General features: G+C 58.9%; 1 non-coding gene across 1 annotated transcript; it reads right to left on the reverse strand.

The window, feature by feature from the left end:
- Positions 1-589: 589 nt before the first annotated feature.
- On the reverse strand, positions 590-708 carry LOC131870699 (5S ribosomal RNA). Its single transcript, XR_009369003.1, has one exon. It is a non-coding gene; the product is annotated as a 5S ribosomal RNA (ribosomal RNA).
- Positions 709-12500: the final 11792 nt, after the last annotated feature.

The raw sequence follows: 12500 nt of genomic DNA on the forward strand, positions 1-12500 counted from the left end.
GCTGCGCACCCGGGCGCGCACACCTTGGCACCCGCGTTTCCTTCATTTTAAATTTTTTTTTTTTACAATCTCTCAAGTGGGAAATTCTATAATCTCAACTTTTTTTGCCTTTTCAGGAAACTTTTGAATGGAGCGCATCATTGGTGCGCTCCGAAGTGTGCTCCAAGGTGCGCACCTCTGGTGTGCTCCAAAGCTCTCTCCAGCTGCGTGCACCTGCCCCGGCCGCGCACCCGGCCCCGCCCAGCTTCGCTCACCTGTCCCGGGCGTCTGGTGCGGAACCTTAGAGTAAGAAACATCACCGTGCACCTTGGCCAACGTGCGCGACTCGACCGAGCGCGCACTGGCCGAGGTGCACACCGATTTCACCTGGGTGCGCGCGCAGCACCTCGGGCGCACCGGGGTGCGCGCACAACGCCCGGGTTGCACCGTGGCCTGTGTGCTCGGGGCGCCTCGGGTGCGCGCTCGGTGTCGCCCCCGCGCGCGCGGTAGTGCGGGCAGCGCACCCCGGCCCGGCCCGGCCCCGACGAGAACGCAAACGGGCAAAAGGTTTATTCAAATAGCATTGCGACGCCCGGCGAAAAACTAAAAAAGGGTGCAACACCGGGACTTCCCGGGAGGTCACCCATCCCAGTACTACTCCGGCCCAAGCGCGCTTAACTGCGGAGTTCTGATGGGATCCGGTGCACTAACGCTGGTATGATCGCACCCGTTATGAGCTTGTCGCAGTGTGTACTTAGCAAACCGCGACCCACGTGCGAATCCACCCCGGCCACCCACCCCCGTCGAGGTGCACACCCTCCCTCGCGAAGTGCGCCCCGTTCGCCAAGTGTGAGCCCTGCCCGGGTGCGCGCACCTTGCTAGGGCGTCGGGTGTGCACCCGGCCCGGCCTACGTGCGTGCACCTGGACGGGGCGTCGTGTGCGTGCAGTGTCCCGTCTGCAACGCGGTGCCCACACACCACCTCGGGCGCAACGACCTGCGCTCACATGTGGGCCGAGTGCACCTTGGTGCATGTTCGGGGCGCCTCGGGTGCACGCTCGATCTTGCCCCGGTGCACCAAGGCGCTCGGTTTGCCCCGGGTGCGCACTTGGTGCAAGGTGGGCACCCAAAATAGGGATCAAGCACCAAAACACAAGTTTCGGGATGCAAAATGGGACCCAAGGACCACAAATGCGTTCCAAGACCCATGATGGGTCCACGAGAACAAAAATGTGTTCCGAGACTTAATAAACAAATATTGGGTTTTAGGAGAAGAAACATGCTCTGATGCCCAAAACGAGAATCGACCCCGAAAAGGCCACAGGCCAAAAGTGGGATGCGAGACAAAAAAAAATGGGACCCGAGGACCAAAATTGGGTTCCCAGGTCGAAGACAGGGCAACCGGACAAGAAACGACCTCTAAGGCTCGAAATGAGTCCCGACGACTAAAACTTGACAAGAAGCACCCATCAGGCACCCAACTCGACACCCATGGGATGCCGACCCACCCGGGCTTCCACCTAGCACACCTTGGCACCCACCCACCCTCGCACCCAACCTCGCACCCAACTTAGCACCTTTGAACCCACATTGGCACTCACCCTGACCCTGGCACCTTGGAACCCACATTGGCACTCACCTTGACCCTGGCACCCACCTTTGCACTCACCTTGGGACCCACCCTGGCTCCCACCTCGGCACCCACCCAGACACCCACCTTGGTTCCTTGGCACCCACCTTGGATCCTTGGCACCCACCCCGACACCCACCTTGGCACGCAACTTGGCTACTTGCCACCCACCTTGGCTCCTTGACGCCCACCCCGACAACCACCCCGTGACCTACCCTGGCTAGGGTTGGTGCACACCCACCCTGGTGCCCACCTTGGCACCCACCCCATGACCCACCTTGGCACGCACCTTAGTACCCACCCCGTTACCCACCCTAGGACCCACCCCGTGACCCACCTTGGCCAGGGTGGGTGCACCCACCCTGGTGCCCACCTTGGCACCCACCCATCCTAGCACCCAGCCTGTGACCGGGCTTGGAACCCAACCTTGCACCCGTCTTGGCCAGTGTGGGTGCGCACCCATCCTGGCACCCACGTTGTGACACACCCTTTAACCCACGCACCCTAGCAGCCACGTTGGCACCCACCTTGGAACACAACCTAGCAACTTGGCACCCACCCCGTGACCCACCTTGGCATCCACCATAGCAGTCGCCCACTTGGCACCCACCTTGGAACCCAAGTTGGCACCCACCTCGGCACCCACCTTGACACTTGTGGACCCACCTTGCCACTCACCCTAGCATCGACCCATCCTAGCACCCACCCTGGCACCTTTGCACCCTAGCACTCACCCATCCTAGCACCTAACCTGTGACCCACCTTGACACTCACCCTCGCACCCACCTTGGAACCCAACCTAGCACCCACCCACCCTGACACCAACCCTAGCACCTACCCACCCTTGCACCCACCCTGTGACCCATCTTGGCACCCACCCATCCTACCACTCAACCTATCACCCACCTTCTCACCCACCTTGGCATCCACCTTAGCACCCACCCACACTGGCACCTTGGCACCCACCTCGGGCAAGGTGGGTGCACACCCACCCTGACACCCAATTTAGAACCAACCGAGCATGTTACCCACCTTGGCACCCACATTGCAGCCCACCCTAGTACCCACCCTATGACCCACATTGGCATCCACACCCTAGCACCCAGGCACCTCGACACCCGCCTTGACACGCACCCTAGCACTAAACCTGTGACCCACCTTGGAACTCACCCTAGAACCCACCCACCCTGTGAACCACCTTGGCATCCACCTTAGCACCCACCCACCTTGGCACCCACTCTAGCACTCACCCATCCTAACACCCAACTTGTTACCCACCTTGGCACCCGCCCTCGCGTCCACCTTGAAACCCACCCTAGCACCCACCCACGCAGGAGCCCACCTTGGCACCCAACCTAACACCCACGCATCCTGGCACCCAACTTGTGACCCACCTTGGAACCCACCCTAGTACCCACCTTTGAACCCACTATATCACCAACCCACCTTGGCACCCACCCTATGACCCTCTTTGGAATCCACCCTAGCACGCACCCACCCTGGCACCCACCATGGAGCGCACCCTAGCACCCACCCACCTCGGCACGCACCTCAACACCCACCTTGGTGTGCGCACTGCGCCAACCTCTCAAAGACCCTATGTGGTGCGCTCCAAAGTGTACACCTTTGGTGCGCTCCAAGGTGCGCACCTTTGGTGCACACCGAGGTGCACACCAAAGTGTGCACCGAGGTGAGCACCAAAGTGCACTCCAAGGTGCACACCAAGGCGTGCACCTTTGGTGCGGTCAATGCAAACGAATTCGGAAGTTGGGGTCGATGTCCTAATCGCTGCTGCAGACTACACGTATGAGAATCGGACAAATAGCTTTATATAGGGGAGGTGTTGCGTTTGATGGGTCGACTCCCCTGGTTGTGTGCACTGCACCAACTTCAAAGACCCTGTCTTGTTTAAGAAGTCAAAAGTTGGGGTGGATGTCCTAATCATTGCTGCAGTCTACGCATGTATGAGAATCAGACAAATAGCTTATATAGGGGAGGTGTTGCATTCGGTGGGTTGACTCCCCTGGTTGTGCGCACTGCGCCAACCTCAAAGACCCCGCATAGCAGAAGAAGTCGGAAGTCGGATTTTGGTGAGCACCAAGGCGTGCACCTTTGGTGCGGTCAACGCAGACGAATTCAGAAGTTGGGGTGGATGTCCTAATCGTTGTTGCAGGCTACACATGTATGAGAATCAGACAAATAGCTTATATAGGGGAGGTGTTGGGTTTGATGGGTCAACTCCCTTGGTTGTGCGCATTACGCCAACCTCAAAGACCTTGTTTTCGTTAAGAAGTCAAAAGTTGGGGTCAATGTCCTAATGGCTCCTGTAGGCTACACATGTATGAGAATCGGACAAATAGCTTATATAGGGGAGGTGTTGGGTTTGATGGGTCGACTCCCCTGGTTGTGCGCATTACGTCAACCTCAAAGACCTTGTTTTCGTTAAGAAGTCAAAAGTTGGGGTCGATGTCCTAATTGCTCCTGTAGACTACACATGTATGAGAATCAGACAAATAGCTTATATAGGGGAGGTGTTGGGTTTGATGGGTTGACTCCCCTAGTTGTTCGCATTACACCAACCTCAAAGACCTTGTTTTCGTTTAGAAGCCGAAAGTTGGGGTCGATGTCCTAATTGCTCCTGCAGGCTACGCATGTATGAGAATCAGACAAATAGCTTATATAGGGGAGGTGTTGGGTTTGATGGGTCGACTCCCCTGGTTGTGCGCATTGCGCCAACCTCAAAGACCCTGCATTGCGGATGAAGTCGAAAGTCAGAGTTTGGTGTGCTACAAGGTGTGGTCGAAGGTGCTCACCTAGGTGTGCACCTTTGGAGCGCAGGAAAAGTGCCCTCCAAAAGTGCGCACCTTTGGAGTGCACAAAAGTGCCCTCCAAAAGTGCGCACCTTTGGAGCGCACAAAAGTGCCCTCCAAAAAGTGCCCTCCAAAAGTGCGCACCTTTGGAGCGCACAAAAGTGCCCTCCAAAAAGTGCCCTCCAAAAGTGCGCACCTTTGGAGTGCAGAAAAGTGCCCTCCAAAAAGTGCCCTCCAAAAGTGTGCACCTTTGGAGTGCACAAAAGTGCCCTCCAAAAGTGCGCACCTTTGGAGCGCAGAAAAGTGCCCTCCAAAAAGTGCCCTCCAAAAGTGCGCACCTTTGGAGCGCAGAAAAGTGCCCTCCAAAAAGTGCCCTCCAAAAGTGCGCACCTTTGGAGCGCAGAAAAGTGCCCTCCAAAAAGTGCCCTCCAAAAGTGCGCACCTTTGGAGCGCAGAAAAGTGCCCTCCAAAAAGTGCCCTCCAAAAGTGCGCACCTTTGGAGCGCACAAAAGTGCCCTCCAAAAAGTGCCCTCCAAAAGTGCGCACCTTTGGAGCGCACAAAAGTGCCCTCCAAAAGTGCGCACCTTTGGAGCGCACAAAAGTGCCCTCCAAAAGTGCGCACTTTTGGTGCGCACCAAGGCGCTGGTTCGGTCGTTGCAGGCGAGTTCGGAAGTTGGGGTCGATGTCCTGAGCGGAGGTGCAAACTACACAGGTGTCGGAATCGGACAAATAGCTTATATAGGGGAGGTGTATGCTTCGATGGGTCGACTCCCCAGGTTGAGCGCACCGCGCCAACCTCAAAGACCCTACGGTATGGATGAAGTCGGAAGTTGGGTCCGATGACCGATTCGATTAGTAGGTATGCTCATGAGGTCGGAATTTGGGTCCGATGACCTGCCATGTGCAGGAAGGCGAATGTTGGCACTGTGCGTTGCAAGGTGCACACCAAGGTGCTGGTGCGGTCTTTTTAGTCGAGTTCGGAAGTTGGGGTCGATGTCCTGATCGGAGGTGCAAGCTACACAGGTGTGGGAATCGGACAAATAGCTTATATAGGGGAGGTGTATGCTTCGTTGGGTCGACTCCCCGGGTTGAGCGCACCGCGCCAACCTCAAAGACCCTACGGTATGGATGAAGTCGGAAGTTGGGTCCGATGACCGATTCGATATGTAGGCATACTCGCGAGGTCGGAATTTGGGTCCGATGACCTGCCATGTGCAGGAAGGCGAATGTTGGCACTGTGCGTTGCAAGGTGCGCACCAAGGCGCTGGTTCGGTCGTTGCAGGCGAGTTCGGAAGTTGGGGTCGATGTCCTGATCGGAGGTGCAAACTACACAGGTGTGGGAATCGGACAAATAGCTTATATAGGGGAGGTGTATGCTTCGTTGGGTCGACTCCCCGGGTTGAGCGCACCGCGCCAACCTCAAAGACCCTACGGTATGGATGAAGTCGGAAGTTGTGTCCGATGACCGATTCGATATGTAGGCATACTCGCGAGGTCGGAATTTGGGTCCGATGACCTGCCATGTGCAGGAAGGCGAATGTTGGGACTGTGCGTCGCAAGGTGCGCACCAAGGCGCTGGTGCCGTCGTTGCAGTCGAGTTCGGAAGTTGGGGTCGATGTCCTGGTCAGAGGTGCAAACTACACAGGTGTGGGAATCGGACAAATAGCTTATATAGGGGAGGTGTATGCTTCGATGGGTCGACTCCCCGGGTTGAGCGCACCGCGCCAACCTCAAAGACCCTACAGTATGGATGAAGTCGGAAGTTGGGTCCGATGACCGATTCGATACGTAGGCATATTGGCGAGGTCTGAATTTGTGTCCGATGACCTGCCATGCGCAGGAAGGCGGAATTTGGGTCCGATGACCGAGTTGATGGCGTGCCATGCGCAGAAAGGCGGAATTTGGGTCCGATGACCGAGTTGATGTTGATGGCCCGCCATGCACAGGAAGGCGGAATTTGGGTCCGATGACCGATTTGAAGGCGTGCCATGCGCAGAAAGGCGGAGTTTGGGTCCGATGACCGAGTTGATATTGATGGCCCGCCATGCGCAGGAAGGCGGAATTTGGGTCCGATGACCTGACATACGCATGGAGTCCGACTCGGGGGCCGATGTTCGATTCGATGACTTGCATTGTGGGTAAAGTCGGAAGTTGTGGTCTTTGACCCGATTCGATGACCAGACTTCGGCTGCTTGAGAATCGGACAAATAACTTATATAGGGGAGGTAGTGTTCTCGAGCATCCTCCCCCCGTGCCCGTTTATGTCGATTGATGCTGGTGCTCGACTGGTTGGAGCGCTCGGATGCAAAAATCTTGCACCAGGATTTATCGATTGTGATGGACACGGCAAGTCTCCTGATTGCTATGCAGGAGCTCATCGTGAATCTCTATGCGGCCTTGGTATGGACTCGACCTGCGGAATGGTTCGGCAATGGTAGTCGCTCCAACACGTCCTTGCAATGGCCACAGAGGTGATTCGACTAGAGCTCCAGTCTAGCTTTTGGGTTGCTTGGCGGACTGGTATAGCCGCGATCGAGTTCCGGCCATGAACGTTTTAGATAGCTCTTGGGCTTTCTGGGACGGAAGTCGGAAGTTTGGGCTGTTGTCCGATTTGATGACCATTCTTCGGATGTGTGAGAATCGGACAAATAACTTATATAGGGGACTGTGTTGTCTCACGCAGCCCCCTCCGTGCCCCTCTATCTCGACCGATGTTGGTGCTTGAAAGGGTTGGGATCGCTCGGATTTATAAACGTGCACCACCATTTGTCGAGTGTGAGGGACGCGGCAGGTCTCCTAAATGCTATACGGGCGCTCTCTGAGAATCTCTATCCGGCCTCGACACAGACTAGTCTTGCTGAATGGTTTGGCACTGGTAGTCGATCCAACACGTCGTTGTTGTGGCCGCCTAGGCGATTCGATTCGAGCCCCCGTCTAGCTTTTGGGTTGCTTGGCGGATTTTGCCCTATCCGCAAGTGAGCTCGGTCCCTAAACGTTCGAGAAACCCGATTGCTATGCGCCGACTCTCTTTCTTGCGAGCCTCCATCTAGCTTTTGGGTCTCTACGGAACGGAAGTCGGAATCTGGGACCGTTGTTTGATTCGACGAGGCAGACTACGGTTGTGCGAGAATCGGACAAATAACTTATATAGGGGAGGTGTTGACTGGAGCATTCTCCCCCGTGCCCCTCTAACTCGACCAATGCTGGCGCTCGAACGGTGGTAGCGCTCGGATTTTCGTTGAGCGCCAGCATTGGTCGATTTAGAGGGGCATGCGAGATTCCCGAATGCTATGCGAGGGCTCTAACGGAAATGTCTATTGGTTTCGGTATGGATGCAATTGCGAGTGGTTCGGCAAAGGTAGTCGTTCCGATGCGTCCATGTCGTGGCCAAATCGATAATTCGATTTGAGCCCTCGTATAGCATTTGGGTCTCTCGATGTGATTCCGCATTCCAGTCCCTTTGGGCACTGCTTGAGCCGCATCCCAGGGGGTTCCCTTCCCAATAATCTGCCTCGCAACCCGATTGCTATGCGGTGAGGCTCCTCGGCCGCCTCGGAACTATCTGTGTATCAGACGCATCGCGGGATAAGGGGTTGGCAACGGTAGTCGCCCCAAGCGCGTCCGATGCTTGGACCATTCCGAGGCGGCCCTGAAGCCTCTTCCGTCTAGCCGTTGGGTCCTTCTCGCCGCATCCCTTGCCTCGCACCCCGATTGCTATGCGGTGAGGCTCCTCGGCCGCCTTGGAACTATCTGTGTATCAGACGCATCGCGGGATAAGGGGTTGTCACTGGTAGTCGCCCCAAGCGCGTCCGATGCTTGGACCATTCCGAGGCGGCCCTGAAGCCTCTTCCGTCTAGCCGTTGGGTCCTTCTCGCCGCATCCCTCGACTCGCACCCCGATTGCTATGCGGTGAGGCTCCTCGGCCGCCTTGGAACTATCTGTGTATCGGACGCGTCGCGGGATAAGGGGTTGTCACTGGTAGTCGCCCCAAGCGCGTCCGATGCTTGGACCATTCCGAGGCGGCCCTGAAGCCTCTTCCGTCTAGCCGTTGGGTCCTTCTCGCCGCATCCCTCGCCTCGCACCCCGATTGCTATGCGGTGAGGCTCCTCGGCCGCCTTGGAACTATCTGTGTATCGGACGCGTCGCGGGATAAGGGGTTGTCACTGGTAGTCGCCCCAAGCGCGTGCGATGCATGGACCATTCCCAGGCGGCCCTGAAGCCTCTTCCGTCTAGCCGTTGGGTCCTTCTCGCCGCATCCCTCGCCTCGCACCCCGATTGCTATGCGGTGAGGCTCCTCGGCCGCCTTGGAACTATCTGTGTATCGGACGCGTCGCGGGATAAGGGGTTGTCACTGGTAGTCGCCCCAAGCGCGTCCGATGCTTGGACCATTCCGAGGCGGCCCTGAAGCCTCTTCCGTCTAGCCGTTGGGTCCTTCTCGCCGCATCCCTCGCCTCGCACCCCGATTGCTATGCGGTGAGGCTCCTCGGCCGCCTTGGAACTATCTGTGTATCGGACGCGTCGCGGGATAAGGGGTTGTCACTGGTAGTCGCCCCAAGCGCGTCCGATGCTTGGACCATTCCGAGGCGGCCCTGAAGCCTCTTCCGTCTAGCCGTTGGGTCCTTCTCGCCGCATCCCTCGCCTCGCACCCCGATTGCTATGCGGTGAGGCTCCTCGGCCGCCTTGGAACTATCTGTGTATCGGACGCGTCGCGGGATAAGGGGTTGTCACTGGTAGTCGCCCCAAGCGCGTCCGATGCTTGGACCATTCCGAGGCGGCCCTGAAGCCTCTTCCGTCTAGCCGTTGGGTCCTTCTCGCCGCATCCCTCGCCTCGCACCCCGATTGCTATGCGGTGAGGCTCCTCGGCCGCCTTGGAACTATCTGTGTATCGGACGCATCGCGGGATAAGGGGTTGTCACTGGTAGTCGCCCCAAGCGCGTCCGATGCTTGGACCATTCCGAGGCGGCCCTGAAGCCTCTTCCGTCTAGCCGTTGGGTCCTTCTCGCCGCATCCCTCGCCTCGCACCCCGATTGCTATGCGGTGAGGCTCCTCGGCCGCCTTGGAACTATCTGTGTATCGGACGCGTCGCGGGATAAGGGGTTGTCACTGGTAGTCGCCCCAAGCGCGTCCGATGCTTGGACCATTCCGAGGCGGCCCTGAAGCCTCTTCCGTCTAGCCGTTGGGTCCTTCTCGCCGCATCCCTCGCCTCGCACCCCGATTGCTATGCGGTGAGGCTCCTCGGCCGCCTTGGAACTATCTGTGTATCGGACGCGTCGCGGGATAAGGGGTTGTCACTGGTAGTCGCCCCAAGCGCGTCCGATGCTTGGACCATTCCGAGGCGGACCTGAAGCCTCTTCCGTCTAGCCGTTGGGTCCTTCTCGCCGCATCCCTCGCCTCGCACCCCGATTGCTATGCGGTGAGGCTCCTCGGCCGCCTTGGAACTATCTGTGTATCGGACGCGTCGCGGGATAAGGGGTTGTCACTGGTAGTCGCCCCAAGCGCGTCCGATGCTTGGACCATTCCGAGGCGGCCCTGAAGCCTCTTCCGTCTAGCCGTTGGGTCCTTCTTGCCGCATCCCTCGCCTCGCACCCCGATTGCTATGCGGTGAGGCTCCTCGGCCGCCTTGGAACTATCTGTGTATCGGACGCGTCGCGGGATAAGGGGTTGTCACTGGTAGTCGCCCCAAGCGCGTCCGATGCTTGGACCATTCCGAGGCGGCCCTGAAGCCTCTTCCGTCTAGCCGTTGGGTCCTTCTCGCCGCATCCCTCGCCTCGCACCCCGATTGCTATGCGGTGAGGCTCCTCGGCCGCCTTGGAACTATCTGTGTATCGGACGCATCGCGGGATAAGGGGTTGTCACTGGTAGTCGCCCCAAGCGCGTCCGATGCTTCGACCATTCCGAGGCGGCCCTGAAGCCTCTTCCGTCTAGCCGTTGGGTCCTTCTCGCCGCATCCCTCGCCTCGCACCCCGATTGCTATGCGGTGAGGCTCCTCGGCCGCCTTGGAACTATCTGTGTATCGGACGCGTCGCGGGATAAGGGGTTGTCACTGGTAGTCGCCCCAAGCGCGTCCGATGCTTGGACCATTCCGAGGCGGACCTGAAGCCTCTTCCGTCTAGCCGTTGGGTCCTTCTCGCCGCATCCCTCGCCTCGCACCCCGATTGCTATGCGGTGAGGCTCCTCGGCCGCCTTGGAACTATCTGTGTATCGGACGCGTCGCGGGATAAGGGGTTGTCACTGGTAGTCGCCCCAAGCGCGTCCGATGCTTGGACCATTCCGAGGCGGCCCTGAAGCCTCTTCCGTCTAGCCGTTGGGTCCTTCTCGCCGCATCCCTCGCCTCGCACCCCGATTGCTATGCGGTGAGGCTCCTCGGCCGCCTTGGAACTATCTGTGTATCGGACGCGTCGCGGGATAAGGGGTTGTCACTGGTAGTCGCCCCAAGCGCGTCCGATGCTTGGACCATTCCGAGGCGGACCTGAAGCCTCTTCCCTCTAGCCGTTGGGGCTTTCTCGCCGCATCCCTCGCCTCGCACCCCGATTGCTATTCGGTGAGGCTCCTCGGCCGCCTTGGAACTATCTGTGTATCGGACGCATCGCGGGATAAGGGGTTGGCAGTGGTAGTCGCCCCAAGCGCGTCCGATGCTTGGACCATTCCGAGGCAGCCCTGCAGCCTCTTCCGTCTAGCCGTTGGGGCCATCTCGCTGCATCCCCCACCTCGCACCACGATTGCTATGCGGTGAGGCTCCTTGGCCGCCTCGGAACTATCTGTGTATCGGACGCATCGCGGGATAAGGGGTTGTCACTGGTAGTCGCCCCAAGCGCGTCCGATGCTTGGACTATTCCGAGGCGGCCCTGCAGCCTCTTCCGTCTAGCCGTTGGGGCCATCTCGCCGCATCCCCCAGCTCCTCGGCCGCCTCGGAACTATCTGTGTATCGGACGCATCGCGGGATAAGGGGTTGGCAGTGGTAGTCGCCCCAAGCGCGTTCGATGCTTGGACTATTCCGAGGCGGCCCCGCAGCCTCTTCCGTCTACCCTTTGGGGCCATCTCGCCGCATCCCTCGCCTCGCACCCCGATTGCTATGCGGTGAGGCTCCTCGGCCGCCTGGGAACTATCTTCGTATCGGATGCATCGCGGGATAAGGGGTTGTCACTGGTAGTCGCCCCAAGCGCGTCCGATGCTTGGACTATTCCGAGGCGGCCCTGTGGCCTCTTCCGTCTAGCCGTTGGGGCCATCTCGCCGCATCCCTCACCTCGCACCCCCATTGCTATGCGGTGAGGCTCCTCGGCCGCCTTGGAACTGTCTTCGTATCGGAAGCATCGCGGGATAAGGGGTTGTCACTGGTAGTCGCCCCAAGCGCGTCCGATGCTTGGACTATTCCGAGGCGGCCCTGCAGCCTCTTCCGTCTAGCCGTTGGGGCCATCTCGCCGCATCCCCCACCTCGCACCCGGATTGCTATGCGGTGAGGCTCCTCGGCCGCCTTGGAACTATCTTCGTATCGGACGCATCGCGGGATAAGGGGTTGTCACTGGTAGTCGCCCCAAGCGCGTCCGATGCTTGGACTATTCCGACGCGGCCCTGTGGCCTCTTCCGTCTAGCCGTTGGGGCCATCTCGCCGCATCCCCCACCTCGCACCCCGATTGCTATGCGGTGAGGCTCCTCGGCCGCCTTGGAACCATCTTCGTATCGGACGCATCGCGGGATGAGGGGTTGTCACTGGTAGTCGCCCCAAGCGCGTCCGATGCTTGGACCATTCCGAGGCGGCCCTGAAGCCTCTTTCGTCTAGCCGTTGGGGCCTTCCCGCCCCATCCCTCGCCTCGCACCCCCGATTGCTATGCGGTGAGGCTCCTCGGCCGCCTTGGAACCATCTGTGTATCGGACGCATCGCGGGATAAGGGGTTGGCACTGGTAGTCGCCCCAAGCGCGTCCGATGCTTGGAGCATTCCGAGGTGGCCCTGAAGCCTCTTCCGTCTAGCCGTTGGGGCCTTCCCGCCCCATCCCTCGCCTCGCACCCCGATTGATATGCGGTGAGGCTCCTCGGCCGCCTTGGAACTATCTGTGTATCGGACGCATCGCGGGATAAGGGGTTGG

Source organism: Cryptomeria japonica, unplaced genomic scaffold (assembly GCF_030272615.1).
Source record: "Cryptomeria japonica unplaced genomic scaffold, Sugi_1.0 HiC_scaffold_344, whole genome shotgun sequence".
Taxonomy (NCBI): Eukaryota; Viridiplantae; Streptophyta; class Pinopsida; order Cupressales; family Cupressaceae; genus Cryptomeria; species Cryptomeria japonica.